Raw genomic sequence first — 16,112 nt, forward strand, 5'->3', positions numbered from 1 at the left:
TACTTACATGAAACTCCTTAGTCCATACACTTTATTATTCTGTGGCAGTTCTCTCTATATACAGCTTCTATTCTGCTCTCGTGCCTGGCTCCTTTCTTGCCTGATTTCTCTCTACATTTATCTGCTGTCCCCTCTAAGTTCTATCTTAATTCTCTTATATTAGTTCTGTCCCATCTAGGTTCTCATCCATCTAGTTCTTTCCCATTTTAGCTCTTCTCTCATCTCTTTCTTTCTCATCTTGTTCTTCCTCATCTGGCTCTCCTTCACCTTCCATCCTGATCTCTAGTTCTCTAGTCAAAAGTCCTCTCCAGCCAAACTCCTCAATATCCTCTCTTCATTCTCCTTAGACCTCAGATCCCCCTCAGTCTCTGAGGTGTTCAGTTATAAACCCAAGCCATAGATCTTCTGGCAGAGCAAGGTCACCAGTCTTGAATTCTTACCCGTCATAAAGGCAGGTAAGGATTTTCTTCAGGTAGGGCCTGTCAGGCTTTCTTTTACAACCCAAATGAGTGCTAATGATTGGTTAGTCAAGAAGGAAATTTATGTGCTCTATTTACATTCCTAGAAGTGATTAGGTAAGAAATTAGGAATCTGGCCGGCGGTGGTGGTGCACACCTTTAATCCCAGCACTGGGGAGGCAGAGCCAGGTGGATCTCTGTGAGTTCGAGGCCAGCCTGGTCTACCAAGTGAGTTCCAGGAAAGGCGCAAAGCTACACGGAGAAACCTTGTCTTGAAAAAAAAAATTAGGAATCTATAAGTAAGGCTGTAAGGAAAGAGGGTCTCACCCTAAATTGCACAAAAAATAAAGCTATCACCTGACCTAGGAGACAGGTGTTATTTTGTTTGGCCTTGAATGCTTGATAGATATTTTAGATAAATACTCTGTTAGGAGTTCTTGGAAGCTCACATAGCATTACAAAAAAAAATCACTGTAGGAACCAGCTAATGTATGTTACAAAATCTAAAATATCACCAAGACTGCTTAAACCATGGCTTGACCTTCAGAAAAGTGCTTTATTTTTCTAAGTAGTAGCTTTTGTGATAGTAGCTGAATTCCATTACATTTTCTTATGGCTAGTAGCACATATGAACATGCACATATATAAACAGGTGTTTTTTATGTAAGTATATTTTATTATTATTATTATTATTATTATTATTATTATTATTATTATTATTTGGTTTTTGAGACAGGGTTTTTCTGTGTAGTTTTGTTACCTGTCCTGGATCTCGCTCTGTAGACCAGGCTGGCCTCGAATTTAGAGAGATCCGCTGGCTCTGCCTCCCGAGTGCTGAGATTAAAGGTGTATTACACCACTGCCTGGCTATACTTCATTTTCTAAGGAATGGCCTGAAGTTCAATCATTTGAATTAGTAAAATTAATTTCAAGAATCACATATATATATATATATATATATATATATATATATATATATACATTTACTGGATATCCAGTACATGCATATACAATAGGTGATGGAATAAACACTAAATAATATTTACTCAGGTTTAAAATAATTCTAAAACATCTTATAAATAGTCAAAGAAGAAAAATATCTGAAAGGGAAGAGCAGAAAATCATTTCCAATACCAGGTAATTTAGTTTCACTTAGGTCTAAATTAAGATAATAACTCTTAGAAACAAAATAAAACCAGCTACATATTATTACAATAAGGACTTACTTGTTAGTCTGTGTGGCACAGCCGGCTCCTTTTACTCACCATTGTATCCTCCTGTTCATTCTTAGGCCCATTTGCTTCTGAGTGTCTCATTCTTATTGGCAACTTTGAGTTCCTTGAAGCTAGACAACTTTCCCATGCTTGAGAATTGAGGCTGATGCTTCTCCACTTATCAATCCAAACCATGACTACACAGATGTACCTAACTACCTGTACTTCCAAGTTGGAACTGACCACCTGTGTATATCTCCAAAATAATTGATTCTTCTATCATAGTGTTAAGGCATAGCCATTTTTTCCAAGTCTCTTATATAGTCTAGCACTGTTTCATATAGAAGAGCACTGTTTTAGAAAAGATTTACCTACATGTAAATGTTAACCCTGATGCTTAGAGATGGAAGAATATTTTAACAGTGAAGAACATTTTAGTATTATTTATTTAATTCTAAAGCTATCTTTCATCAAGAATTTATAAAACTACAAACAACATTCCATAACATGAGGATTTAATAGTTACTTGTACATGAAAAATAAATTTCTCAGTTTAATATGAAAGCCTCAAGAGTTTAGATGAATAAACAAGTTAAAAAATATATAAGGAAAGATATCCTTTAAGGAGAAAATGATCATAGAGAAATTCGGGGAGGTAGTAGTTCCAATAGTGAGGGCAAAAGCAGTGAGTGAAGTCAGTCCCCAACGTAGTTACATTCACAGAATTGCAAGAACACAATTAGTAAGAATTATTCCACGTTCAAAAATCTTCCAGAGTTGAATATTTTGTGATTTAAGAGTTTATTTTTTAGAGTAATTATAATGATGACACTGAGGGCAATGGTCACTGAGAAAGGCAACCATTAGAACAGAGCAGTGAAACAGAAAAAACACATACAAATCTTGAGAGGAAGCTAGAAGGAGAAGGAGAAATGATGGCTAACACTTTAATCTGTTTAGTCTTACTTCTTTGTTCTGTCAAAATATGTTCATGGGTCAGGACAAAGCATGGTAAAGATACAGACAAACACAGTCCTGAGTTCTCTTTAAAAGGCGGGATGGCAGACAGCTTAGTTTGGCCCACATCCCATGATATGCCATACAATTAGCAGGCCTTTCCCTCCGGGGAGCAAAGGTCCTGCTCTCCCCTTTGAAGGCCTGAAGATTGCAGCATCTGTAACAGGCTGTGAATGCTGATTCTCTCTTCTCTTGGAAACTCAGGACCAATCTGTACAATTTCTCTCTGGAACTGCATTAATGAGAGATTCCTTATTCCATGGAAACCATCCAGAGGTGCTGTCAAAGAACAACTGCCATGAGATTTCAGGGTCTTTAGTTCAAATGTCTGCAGAGGAGAGGTCTGTCCCCACTTGTTGCAAGATATTCCTAGAAAACACCAGTTCTCTCAATCTCTAGAACTGTAAAAACACATGGATGGAGTTTTAAATATTGTTATTTTACTCAATATGAAGCATTTTCAGAACAGGTTTCTGGAATTACCTTCTTTTTTGTTATAAAGAGTAGCAGGTAGGAATGACTGAAAGCATAATTAAACAGGAAGCCCAGACAGAGACAAAGCTCTTAGACAGGCATACTCTTTTTTTTTTTTTAATTTTTATTTTGCAATACAATTCAGTTCTACATATCAGCCATGGATTCCCTTGTTCTCCCCCTCCTGCCCCCCTCACCTTCCCCCCAGCCCACCCCCCATTCCCATCTCCTCCAGGGCAAAGCCTTCCCCGCAGACTGAGATCAACCTGGTAGACTCAGTCCAGGTAGGTCCAGTCCCCTCCTCCCAGGCCGAGCCAAGTGACCCTGCATAGGCCCCAGGTTTCAAACAGCCAACTCATGCAATGAGCACAGGACCCGGTCCCACTGCCTGGATGCCTCCCAAACAGATCAAGCCAATCAACTGTCTCACCCACTCAGAGGGCCTGATCCAGTTGATGACCCCTCAGCCATTGGTTTATAGTTCATGTGTTTCCATTCGTTTGGCTATTTGTCCCTGTGCTTTATCCAACCTTGGTCTCAACAATATTCTAAGGTATACAATCTAGGGACTTCGTTACAGAATGTATACTCTGTCACTTACTGTCCCACTCCACACATTTGGTAACAGTTAAGCTGTTCAGTATTCTAATGTGGGGTAGCACATTTCCTCCACACTCCTGCGCCATGTCCAGGGTATTGTGCTCCATTTCTGCCTCATTTTTCTAATTAAAAAAGCTCTGGGTACTGTTGAAATGCTCAAAAAAATACCTTGTATTTGGTAGTTCTAGATCACATGGCACACTGTGGCCTATGACTGATTGGGGCTGTTTTTTAATGAGCACTATTGGCTCCAAAACATTCTCATCTACTTGACATATTTTTCTCAAGGTTCACTGGATTTGGGGCACTTTCTACTAAGTTATCGTACATAATAATAATATCTAAAGATAGTTTTCTGTATTTAGTTCTAAAGGCACTCGCTCTCCATTCTCAAATATCTATAATTTTTTACAGTTTCATATATCAGTACTGTATTTACATCATTTCTCCTCTTCTCCCTCTGAACTCCTTCTGTGACCCCCACTTCCTTTCAAATTCATAAACCTCTTTTCTATTATGCATGAGGACACACACACACATGCACGCATGCACACACGCACACACACATGCACGCACACACACATGCACGCACACACATGCACACACACACACACACACACACACACACACACACACACACACTTTGCTGCTCCTGTGTACCCTGTGTACATGTATTTAGGGATAATCATTTGTGATTAGATAACCTACTAGTGTTTCTAGAGAAAACTGAGTCTTCCATTCTCAGCAGCCATTTGTTACCTGTACCTCTTCATCATATGATTTTTTTTAAAATATAGAACAATAAACACCTTTATTACATGAGCTATGAATGATGTTTTATTTGCCTTTCCGGGCTTTGATCTTTCTCAGATAGAACTCCAGCTCCTTGCCTTCTAGCCCATAGCCATCTGCTCTGCCACACTGGCCTGGTCTTGAGGCAATACAGGCAAGAAGCTTGCCCTGCTGGAACTGCTCCTCCAGAAGACTGCTGATTTTAGCGTTCTTTTTCCTTTCATCATATTTCTTTTGGATTTTCTTTGATCGTTTTTTGTTTAATATTTCTTCCTCTTTAGGAGTCAGCTTGGCCCCCTTCTTGCGACCCAGGGGCAGCTCATAGTGAGACTCATACCACTGTCGGTATGGTGTGCTGTCGATAAGCACGATGCAGTTTTTCTCCAGGGTCTTGGTGCGGACCAGCTCGTTATTGGATGCATTGTAGACATCATCAATGATCCTTGTTTTCCGAGTACAACACTCAGAGCCCCAGGAAAAGTTCCCCACATCTAATCTTAGGGTACGGTACTTCTTATTGCCTCCTCGGACTGGGACTGTCTGTGTATACGACGAGGGCCAATCTTCGTGTTGGCAGCAGGCCGTCCCACCTCATACTTCTGCTTCTTGTGGTCGGGCTTTCTCTTACCCCCGGTCTTGCGGCGCTTGTGCCAGTTGTCTTGAGAGATGCCCATCGCTCGGCGCTGGCTGGAAATAGGAAGCCATCATATGATTTATTCTGTGTTCTTCATCCTATAAACAAAAGAGTAAGACATATCCCTTGATGCCAAACAGTTTGAATTATTATAGGAAATATCAATATGAAAAAAATGTTGTAATAAAAAAAATGTAAGGTTTTGTGACTGTAAGGATTGTCTGTAAGGATTCTGTATTGCCTTCTCTTGGGTGTAACTCATTTTCATGCTTGTTCAACACTAGGCTATCAGTTTAGATCTTTTACCTTAAGTTGGGACACCCAGTTATTAATCTACTAGAGAATTTCTCATGGGGTCAGCTGACAATGTTAAATGATGATTTTTCCCTCTTGATTTAACTTGATTACATTTCCTCCTTCCTTTCACAGGTTTTAAAACAAAGAACATTCCACAGTGTTAATTCAGTGTGAGATGAAAAATACTCAGACTCAGAGAGAGTAAGTGTAGAAGGTAGATATCACAGAGCAGAAGGTAAGGGTCATAGAACAAGGAAAAGGAGATGTTGGCCAAAGAGTGCAAAATTGTGTTGTAAAGTGAATGACTTCTGTTGAGGAGAGTGCCATGCAGGACCCATGGTAGGTCATGACTTAGTCATGTATCACTTATGAGCCCGCTTTTGAAGTCTACATTTGGGCTCAGGAAGCATGTAAAACGGGTTTGGACTCCTTATTAATTTGATCTACAATATACTCAAAAAAATTAATCCTGCTGGGTGGTGATGGTGCATGCCTTTAATCCCAGTACTCAGGAGGCAGAGGCAGAAGGAACTCTGAGTTTAAGGCCAGCCTGGTTTACAGAGTTTCAGGACATCCAGGACTACACAAAGAAACCCTTTCTCAAAGACAACAACAATGGAAAACTAATCCCAACAGAATGCTTCAATTCAATCTCCATCCAATTCCCACTGTAAGATCCACAGGAGTCCCCTAGGCAGGACAGCAGTGCTTCATCTTTTATAGCCCCACCCCCTCTTGAAAATTCTTTCTCATTTTCCTGTAGTAAATCTAAGATTGCTCTGTTCACTTCTTGTTTATATCTCTTTATTCTCCTTTAGTATAAGACAATAAGCTCAGAAACGACTGTCTCACGTGTCTTTAGTGGCCATTGATTGTCTAGGACTCTATCCCCTCAAGATAACATCACCCAGAGCTCAGAAAAGTCCCATCGCTTTCAAATAAACCACATCACTGGGAAACTACTATCCAGCCATATGCCTACAATTCATCATGATGCATTTGAAAAAGTAGATCTGATGTACTGTCATTGGAAAAGAAAATAAATTTTGGAACATGATCAACCATGTCCTGTAGCTTAAGTATGTATTATTTTAATTGTCAGTTACACCTAATTAAAGCTAGGGAAAAGAGAAAGAAAGTTCCAAGCAAGTTTCATCTCTGAATTGGTTTATCAATATGCCCAAATTATGAGAGGAGCATTCAGTTCAGGCAAGACAAGTACTGTAGACAGAAGACAGAAGCTTGGACATACCACAGCACAGCCAGTGAGTAGTACCACAAGTTCCTGCTGAAAGTGGTCTTCATGCCCTGCTTTGTGCTTCATATTTTTATGGTTTCATTTTTTCCAATATATAAAATTATGCATGTATAATTACAAGCCTGCATACATCCATATATAGAAAATGTTCTTTCTTTGCAGATTTTTTTATGTGTTTTGTTTGTGTGTGGCAAGGAAACTTCTGAAAAAGTTCTTCAGAATCATCAAATGTTTTCCAATAGTTATATTATTTTCACATCTAATGAATATAAAATTTGAGTGAGACAATATGCAGAAGCCTCCTTTCTGTGATTTTAGTTATATCCCCAAAGAAATACCATTATTCTTTCAATTTTACTCTTTAAAATATTATAGAAAAACAAAACATACAACCAAAACCCAAATGCTATAATGCTAAGACTTGATTTAAAGTCTTTGAATTAGTTATTTAAGTTACCAAAATACCTATAAGCAGCTGATCCCTGAGACTGCATGAAATATGCCCAACCCCTTCTCCTAATTTCTCTACTTAGAAAATTGCCATGTGTTCACCTTTATTTTGTAGCTTGTCAATCATTTCAGTAAAAACCAAACACTAGGAAGAAAACAAAAATGGTTAAGTAAGAACAGAACAAATGGTTATGGAGAAACATGATATGAAACAAATTCTTTTAAGATAAGATGAATTGGAGAATCACTATTCCACAATATTTCCACTCTTCTAAAAAGTTGCAATTGTCAGGCCTTACCTTCTTTTGGAGGGAATGGGGGATTGGGAAGGAATGCTGGAGGGGTCAGAAGGAGGGGGATCTGTGATTGGTATGTAAAATGAATAAAATAATTTCTTAATGAAAAAAGTTGTAAACGTCCTTGAAGGACTGTATACTACCTGAAAATTACCTTCTCCTTCCCATGTATAGTTTTCTTCCTTTGCTCTACTACAATTTATAGATATTTATTTACATAAACGATATCCTAGGAATGTGTTAATTTCCTACAATTTAGATTTGAGTCTTAAAATCAATCTGGAGATGAGTTCTGGCATCATCATTTAACAAGCTAGAGACATGTGGAAATGGTAGAGATGCATTTGAGGAGAAGTATGTACACAACATGCAAATGAGAGAGATCCAGGCCGAGTTTGACAGGGTTTCTAATTTAGTTTTGCAGAGAGCTAGACACTTGTCTCTCATTTTCAATCACTCCTCTGTTTGTAGAACCCTTCGATGGGCTGTCATGATAGCAAAATTATAGGCAATTAAATTTGGAGGTCTAATCTTTGCTATGATTTCAGCTTCAGAAAAATAAAATGAGGGAGAACTTAGATTCCTCTTCACAAATGAAAGAGTATTGTTTCAAAGGATCAAAAGCTTTTTCTTTTCCAGAATTGAAGGACCCAACCTTTAGCATCAATCATGAGAAGCAGATCTTTTCAGCTTGGGCATTTGAGAAAATGATTTAATCTATCTGCTATAGGCTTGCTCTAAGATATAAAGATAGAGATATTTGGCAGCAGCTACTAACCCACCTGCAGAGAAAACTTCTGTCTCATTTCATCTGTTGAATTGTTCCTAGCATCCAGGCTAGTGTTTACTTGTTCACAATTAAAAATACCACCTTGCTTTCAGAAATCAGTCCAAGAAGACTGTCATGGAGTTTGCAGGATGTGAATGTTAAGCTGTTCTCCCAGTTTAAATGCTATCTCACCATGGATATATAATGTCCCTTAAATTGGTTAACTGGAGCAAAGTACAAAAATCTCATTAAGAAAAACTTGGCTATCTTCCTGCACCTGCCTCTGTAGTGGTAGTCTTAAGTGCTGTATCTATTTGCATTTCATTTTCTACCCATGTTTATGGAAGCCATCACTGTAGCATTGAGATGCACATCTCAATTTGTGTTTCCAGGGGCTTCTTATGTCCTGAGGAATGTGGATCATAATACCTGCTTATGCTAAAGTTTGTTAGACAGAGCCTCCTTTATCCTTAGAATCAATTGTGCCTCTTCAGAATGTATGGCTGCCAGTAATGCATTCTGGTTTCTATATCACAAAATAATGCAATCAAAATAACTGAAAGCAAAGCAGATTTTCAAACAGCACACATTTTAAAATCGAAACGGAGCAATGCTAGCAAAAAGCAGCATCTACGGCAGTGTGGGATTCAATGCTTTGAACTCACATATTGCTGTGATTAAAAAGGAGTGGAAAATAGGTTTTTAAATACACAGGAATTTATTCAAATAAGTTATTAAAGACACTATTAAGAAGATACTTTAGAAATCTCAAATCAAATGTCCTGGTAGATAGGCAGACTAGAGTCATTAGTTACTGCCTCAAATATGTTTTCTTGATTACATTAGCTGAAGTTGAATTTTTACAGAGACAAGTGTTTTTCTGACATTTACTTCTTTTTAGAATTCTCTGATAGAGAATATATTACTTTGTGTCAGGGGAGTAAAAAACACATTGTTTGCTTAGGAAACAGTAGTTCAGCTTCTGAGGCACTTGAATTGTGCAAATCTGACTGTTAACCACAGAAGTTATCCTAGGAAAGGGATGTCTTCATGATTTTATGTTCCAAGTATGTCTAATATGGACAAAATATGGATTAAATGAAAAAAATGCATTATTGGAGTGGTAACAAGAATAAATTAGATTATAGGAAGTCAATCAGTAATGATCCTGGATTTCAGTAGTCAAAAATATATTCCTGTGATTGTAACAGAGATGAGCTAATAAAATCATAGGAAATAAAATATAAATTAAAATGAATATAAGGCTGACCACGTAAAGTACACAAAGTCATGAAGATTAAACGATACACTACTAAATGATGTATGTATAGATTGCTGAAGAAATCAAGAAGGAAATTTTAATATTCTAGAACTGAATGAAAATTAAGACACAATATATCAAAATTTATAGACATACTGAAGGAGACTTTTTTCCCTTAAAAATGGTATTTATTCATTTATTTTACACCAGGCTGCAATTTTCCCTTCCTCCTCTCCTCCCAACCCCTCCCCACAAACTCCCCTCTGTCCCCACCCCCAACCCACTCCTCCTCCATTTCTGTTCAGGAAATGCCAGGCCTCCCATGGATATCAACAAAACATGGCTTATCAAATGATAGTAAGACTAAGCACCTCCCCATGTACTAAGGCTAGACAAGGTGACCCAGTATGAGGAGTAGTGTCCAAAAGCCAGCAAAAGAGTCAGAGACAGTCTCTGCTCCCGTTGTTAGGAATCCCACAAGAGGAACAAGATACACAACTGTAACATATGCAGAGTGCCTAGGTCATGAAGGATTCTTAAGAAAGAAGTTCATAGTGATGAGTGTTTCACCAAAAATTTTGAGATATCTCTATAGACCTTCACCCCAAATTTTTAATTATATTATTTGGTATTTTGATATCTAGTTTCTTCAGTTCTTTACATATTTTGGATATTAGACCTCTATTGAATGTGAAACTGGTAAATATCTTTTCCCATTCTGTAGGATGTCCCTTTGATTGACCGTGTTCTTTGCCTTACAGAAGCTTTTCAGTTTCAAGGGGTCCCATTTATTAATTGTTAATCTTAGTGCCTGCTCTATTGGTATTCTGTTCAGGAAGTTGTCTCCTATGCCCATGTGTTCAAGGCTATTCTTCACTTTCTCTTCTATAATGTCCAGTGTGTCTGGTTTTTTTTGTTGTTGTTATTGTTGTTTTGTTTTGTTTTGCTTTGTTTTTGGTGATGTCTTTGAACCATTAGGACTTAAGTTTTGAGCAGGGTGATAAGTATGAGTCTATAGGAATTCTTCTACATGCAGATATCCAGTTTGGCCAGCAGCATTTGTTGAAGATGCTTTCTTTTTTCTAGTGTGTATTTCTGGCTTCTTTATAAAAAATCAGGTGTTGATGATGTGTAGTTTTGTATCTGGATCTTCAGTTCTAGCCCATTGATGAATATATCTATTTTTGTGCCAATAGAATGAGGTGGGTTTTTTTTTTTTTACTATAGCTCTGCAGTGCAACTTGAAATCAGGGGTGGTGGTACCTCCAGCAGTTAATTCTCAACAGAGGAATCTCAAACAGCTGAGAGCCACTTAAAGAAATATTCAACATACTTAGCCATCAGGGAAATACAAAGAAAAACTCCTTTGAGATTCCATCTTATACCTGTCAGAATGGCTAAGATAAAAATCACAAGTGACAGCTCATGCTGGTAAGTGTGTGGAGCATGGCAAACACTCCTCCATTGCTGGTGGGAATGCAAACTTATACAGCCACTATGGAAATCAATATGGCAGTTCCTCAGAAAACTGAGACTCAATCTACCTCAAGACCCAGCTATACCACTTTTGGGCATATACCCAAAGGAAGCTCCATCCTACCACAAGGAAACTTACTCATCTCTGTTCATAGCAGCTTTACTCATAATAACCAGAAACTGGAAACAGCCTAGATGTCCCTCAACTGAAGAATAGAAAAATAAAATGTGGTACATTTACATAATGGAATATTATTCAGCTGTTAAAAACAATGACATCATGAAATTTGCAGGCAAATGGATGGAACTAGAAAAAAAAATCATCCTGAGTGAGGTACCCCAGACCCAAAAAGACAAATATGGTAGATATTCACTTATAAGTAAATATTAGCTGTTAAGGAAATGATAACCAAGCTACAATCTGTAGACCCAGAGAGGTTAGGTAAAGAGGAGAGCTCTAGGGGGCGATGCATGAAGATCCCTGGGAAGGGTAAATAGAACAGATTTTGCTGGTGGACTGGTGCATGTGGGGACCAGAGCAGGAGGAATCAGGTGGGTGTGGAGAGAAGGGATGGAGGGAGAATCCTAACAGTAGAAACAGATGTGTACCTGACTCTTTTGCCTGCTCTCTGGACACTTTCCCTCCTATTGTATCTTATTTTGTTTTGTCATGTTTTATCATTGTCTCTTGGAGTCCTCCTCCTTTCTGAAGGGAAAAGGAGGAGAAGTGGATCTAAAGGAAAGGTGAGGTGGCTGGGAGCTGGGAGGACTGGAGGGAGGGGAAACTGTGGTCAGCATGTATTGTATGAAAGAAGAAACTATTTTCAATTAAAAATTTGAGATATCTCAAATAAATAAATTAATGACATACTTGAAGTTATTAAATATCTTAAATAAATAAGTTGATGGCATACTGAAAGGTCTAGGAAATACAAGAAAATGCAAAATCATATACAAGCAGACAGTAACCATCAACTCTGCCAGAAATGAATAAAATAGAAAACAAGCAAACAAATGATTCAATATAAGCAATCAGTGAAACAAAGAACAGGTTCTTGAACAAAATTAGCAAATTGTTAACCATAAGGAGAGAAAAAAACCCAGATTAATAAAATTTGAGATCAAAAGACAGACATTCCAACAGACACCAAAAAATTCTGAAAATCTTGAGAACATACCCTCAAAACTTATACTCCACTGAACTGGAATAGTTAAGAGAAATGGTTGAATTTCTATATATACCTTCTATAGTAAAATTAAACCAAGGTAAAATAAATAATTTAAATATATCTGTAACCGACAATGAGATTGAAATGGTAATAAAAATAAAAAGTCTCCCAAGTAAATGAATGCCAAAAATAAGATGGATTTACTCTAGAATTGTACTGTAACTTCAAAGAGGATCTAATATCAATACTACTCAAATTATTTCATAAAATATAGAAAGCTTTCAATTCTTTATATGAAGTCATTATGACCCTAGTACATAAAGAAGATAAAGACATGATAAAAATGAAAATTATAGTATGATCTTATAGATAAACATAGTTGAAAAAATTATCAATAAAAGACTCCTAAACTGAATTCAGAAGCAAATGAAAAAGATCATTAATCATGACCAAGTTTCCTTTATTCTAATTATGCAGGGATGGTTCAACATGTGCAAATCAATAAGGGTAATGAGTTTCATAAGTGAATTGCATAAATGCAGAGACAAAAATCATAGGATTGTTCTCCATTGGATGGCTCCCCACCATATACCTGGGCAGCAATCATTGAACTTTGTTCATTGTTAAAAGAAAAAGATGAAGAGTATGGAGATTAGATGGCTGAGTTTTGAGGAGATGTGGAGGAAGCAAATGGGGGTAGATATGATCATATTTTATGTATGTGTACAAAGTTCTCAGGAAGAAATAAAAATTATAAAATTAACCAAACAAAGAAAAGGGATACTCAGAAGGGTAATCTGGGTTTGTTTTAGTAGTTTTAAAGACCAACAACAGAAGAGGCAAGGTGTAAACTGGCAGCTGCTGGAAGGAAGGATATAGGCAATAGGAAGTGAGGTGGTCATGTCTTTTAAACTAGAACCCAAGAAACTGGGTGTTTTCAGCAATGCAGACCAGGAAATAGCTGCATGGCAGAAGTGGAGAGAGGCTCCAGAAAAAACACCAAGGAAGCCCAGAGTTTCACAGCAAATATCCTCAAGATTCTGGCCAGCATCCTAAAGGAGACAGAAAGAGGAAAAAGGATATCCTTTTGAATTCAAAATGCTATAAGCTGCTGCACTAGGGTAGGGGCTTCTGGGAGAGATAAGTACATCATCTGATTAAGGAGATAAGTATTCCTCCCATCATCCTAGCGTGTCTAGGGAGAATCGGCTTTCCTGAGACCACGTGATTGACAGTCTGAGCTGGATTAACTCTTAAGGCAGTAGTATGAAATGTTCTAATCTTTGGAGCAGATCAGAATGCCATGTTTGTTTCCAGGACCAAAAGGAGAACACAGATTGCATCTTTTGATTAGGAAAAAACACATTTCCTTTAGTGGGTCTCAACCAAGCCCTGATATGTCCACATTTTCATGTTATTAGAAATCCTAAGAGGAAGCAGTTGTGATATTTTCCTTTCTAATGTTACCACGGAAACAGGAGGTAGGCTTCAAAGCCAAAGGCAAAAGAAGGCTCCATCTTTAGGGGTCTCTAAGTGAGCCAACCACATAACAGTGCCCCCTGCAACAGTGAGGACCTTAATCAGGATGTAGAAAGGTCTACAGATCCACTCTTGCTGACATTCATGTCTTAGAAGGGGATCCAGATAGGTGGAGTTAGATTGTTATGGTATCATCTCAGTTCACATTGTCCGTAAACATGCAAAAATAAAATTAAAGCATCAGTTGATTGCACAAGGTTCAAATATTAAGAACATCATTACTCTGATTGTCATAGACAAAATCCATTTCCAACATGAAGAGCCAGATAATCCAATTCTAAAGCTTCTCACTAAAGGGATGGGTGTCTGGACTAGAATTTTGGTCATGACTTTATATATAGTTTGCATGCAGAGAAGCTCACTTAGAGAAAGAGAGCATGAAACAAACTAAAAGCTACTGTCTAAAACATATCTGGAATTTCTGGCCAATAGCTGGGACAGAAACAAAAGCATTGCTAGTTTCTGGACAAGGACAAGAATGAAGCTGCTACTTTTGAGGCCCCTGCCCTAAAAGAGTCTGACCCCTGCCCTAAAAGAGTCTGACAAGTCTCTGTCTCCTGTTTTCTCAACACTATGGCAGGAAGCTGTTGTTCCATAAAGGCTGCCCAAACTGTTGTTCAGTTCTAGAGAAGCTTTGATACACAGGGTACTCTACAGCCTTGATGAAGGGGGAGAGGCTTGGACCTAGCTCAACTGAATGTACCAGGCTCTGTTGACTCCCCATGGAAAGCCTGACCTTGTCAGAGGAGGGAATGGGGAGTGGGTTGATGGGGGTGAAGACTGGGGGCAGGGAAGAGGGAAGAGAGGGAGATCTTTGGTTGGTATGTAAAATGAATAAAAATTTCTCAATAATGAATAAAGAAAACTATAATAATATTATTATATTATTGCTCAATAATAAATAGAAAACTAACTATTGCTTTTACCATGAAGTGGGTAACAGGTATAGTCAGTGGGTAATAATGAAGTAATTATAAAATGTACCAGAAGGCATGTAGCTGCTTCATGGATGCTGCTCCACTGGACACTTCTAGAGGTGTCAGACAGGTTGCCTTCTCATGATTAGCATCCTTTACAGTCTAATGCCTAGCATTCTTTACTAGGAGGACTTCCTCCTGTGTGTCTGGCTCATGATCAACTGTTTAAAATTACTCAATAATATAGCATAGGCTCCTCTTATCAACCTAACTTCTTTTTTGACTTTATAACATTCAAAATAAAAAAAAACCAGTTCATTTAAATTAGTTACAACCTATTCTATAAAAGTTCTCAAGAAAATGATGACAAACTTCATAAAATAAGTGTTTTTTTGTTCCTCCAAACAAGTGCCTCTTCCTTAGTTTTAGTAGGTTCTTGGTTTTGTTCTCTCTCCATATGAACTATGTTCTTGGCTATCCAGTCTCTTAGAGAAGTCCCACTATTCTTACCTAATTTTTCATTTTCAGATGTACTTTGATGTTAGTTTTGAAAGTTCACATTGACTGAAATCTAAACTTATCTTATGAAAGCCTTACTCAGGGCTGTCTTTTCCTTTCATTTGGCAATTAGAAAGAATAATCCCCAGGGATTGTTTGGCTTACATACTTTTTATTGTGGCTGCATTTCCTGTGTACCCAATGAGTCAGATCTACCCCCATCTCCTGAGTCTTACTGGTAACTTCAATTCTAGCATCTGACCTATGAGTAAGTAGTTTCATCCCATGATGATTAGACACCGAAGAACCAAATAATCCCCAATCTTTTTATCTGTTTTTCTTCTAACATATACCCATGAGTCAGGACTAGTCTAGAAAATCCTGATTCTCACATTCTCAATTCATAGTGAACATTGTTTCTCTCCATTCATATAACACTTCTGACACTGTGTGTTTATGTGCACTAACTAACCTTCCAACAGCCTCTGGGGGTGTATTTGTAATGTTCTTGACCTAGAGTAAAGTTCAGATCCTACAAGTTAAGAATCTAATTTAATAGGCCCATTCTTATTGCAGATGTCAAGCCCAAGACAAGGCCTACTATATACTTCTCTTCAAGAGTTACTATGACTCTTCCAATGTTATCTCAAAAACAGATGAGGAAACAGATTCATACTTTGCAGTGGATGGGTTGTAAATTGCAGAGATTTGTCAGCTAGTTCTTAAGCCTGTGAAGTCCAATATCAAAGGAGTAGCCAATGTGAAGCCTAGAGACCTCTTTCCTCTTATCTCCTCACATAACAGAAGGGAAAGGAGACTCCTTCAAGCCTCTTCTATAAAGACATTAAGCACACCTTTCACAACCTGATCATTTCCTATGGCCCCATCTCTTAGTACCATCAGATTGATCATTAGGAATCATTGTGTGGATAAGTAGAATATCAACATTCAAGCCAGGGTAGCTGCAAGAGAAGAAGGAAATGAGAACTCTGG

The 16,112-nt window shown here is 37.9% G+C and overlaps 1 long non-coding RNA gene and 1 pseudogene across 1 annotated transcript in view; one reads left to right on the top strand and one right to left on the bottom strand.

The window, feature by feature from the left end:
• LOC131922750 (uncharacterized) overlaps positions 1-11,315 on the top strand; it is a 41,075-nt gene extending 29,760 nt beyond the window's left edge. Inside the window, exons 2-3 of the long non-coding RNA XR_009382378.1 lie at positions 5,619-5,700; positions 10,748-11,315. This is a non-coding gene — a long non-coding RNA (uncharacterized LOC131922750). The remainder of the gene's footprint in view (positions 1-5,618; positions 5,701-10,747) is intronic.
• Positions 4,601-5,260, bottom strand: LOC131922748 (small ribosomal subunit protein eS8-like; annotated as a pseudogene).
• Positions 11,316-16,112: the final 4,797 nt, after the last annotated feature.

Source organism: Peromyscus eremicus, chromosome 12 (assembly GCF_949786415.1).
Source record: "Peromyscus eremicus chromosome 12, PerEre_H2_v1, whole genome shotgun sequence".
NCBI classification, from domain to species: Eukaryota; Metazoa; Chordata; class Mammalia; order Rodentia; family Cricetidae; genus Peromyscus; species Peromyscus eremicus.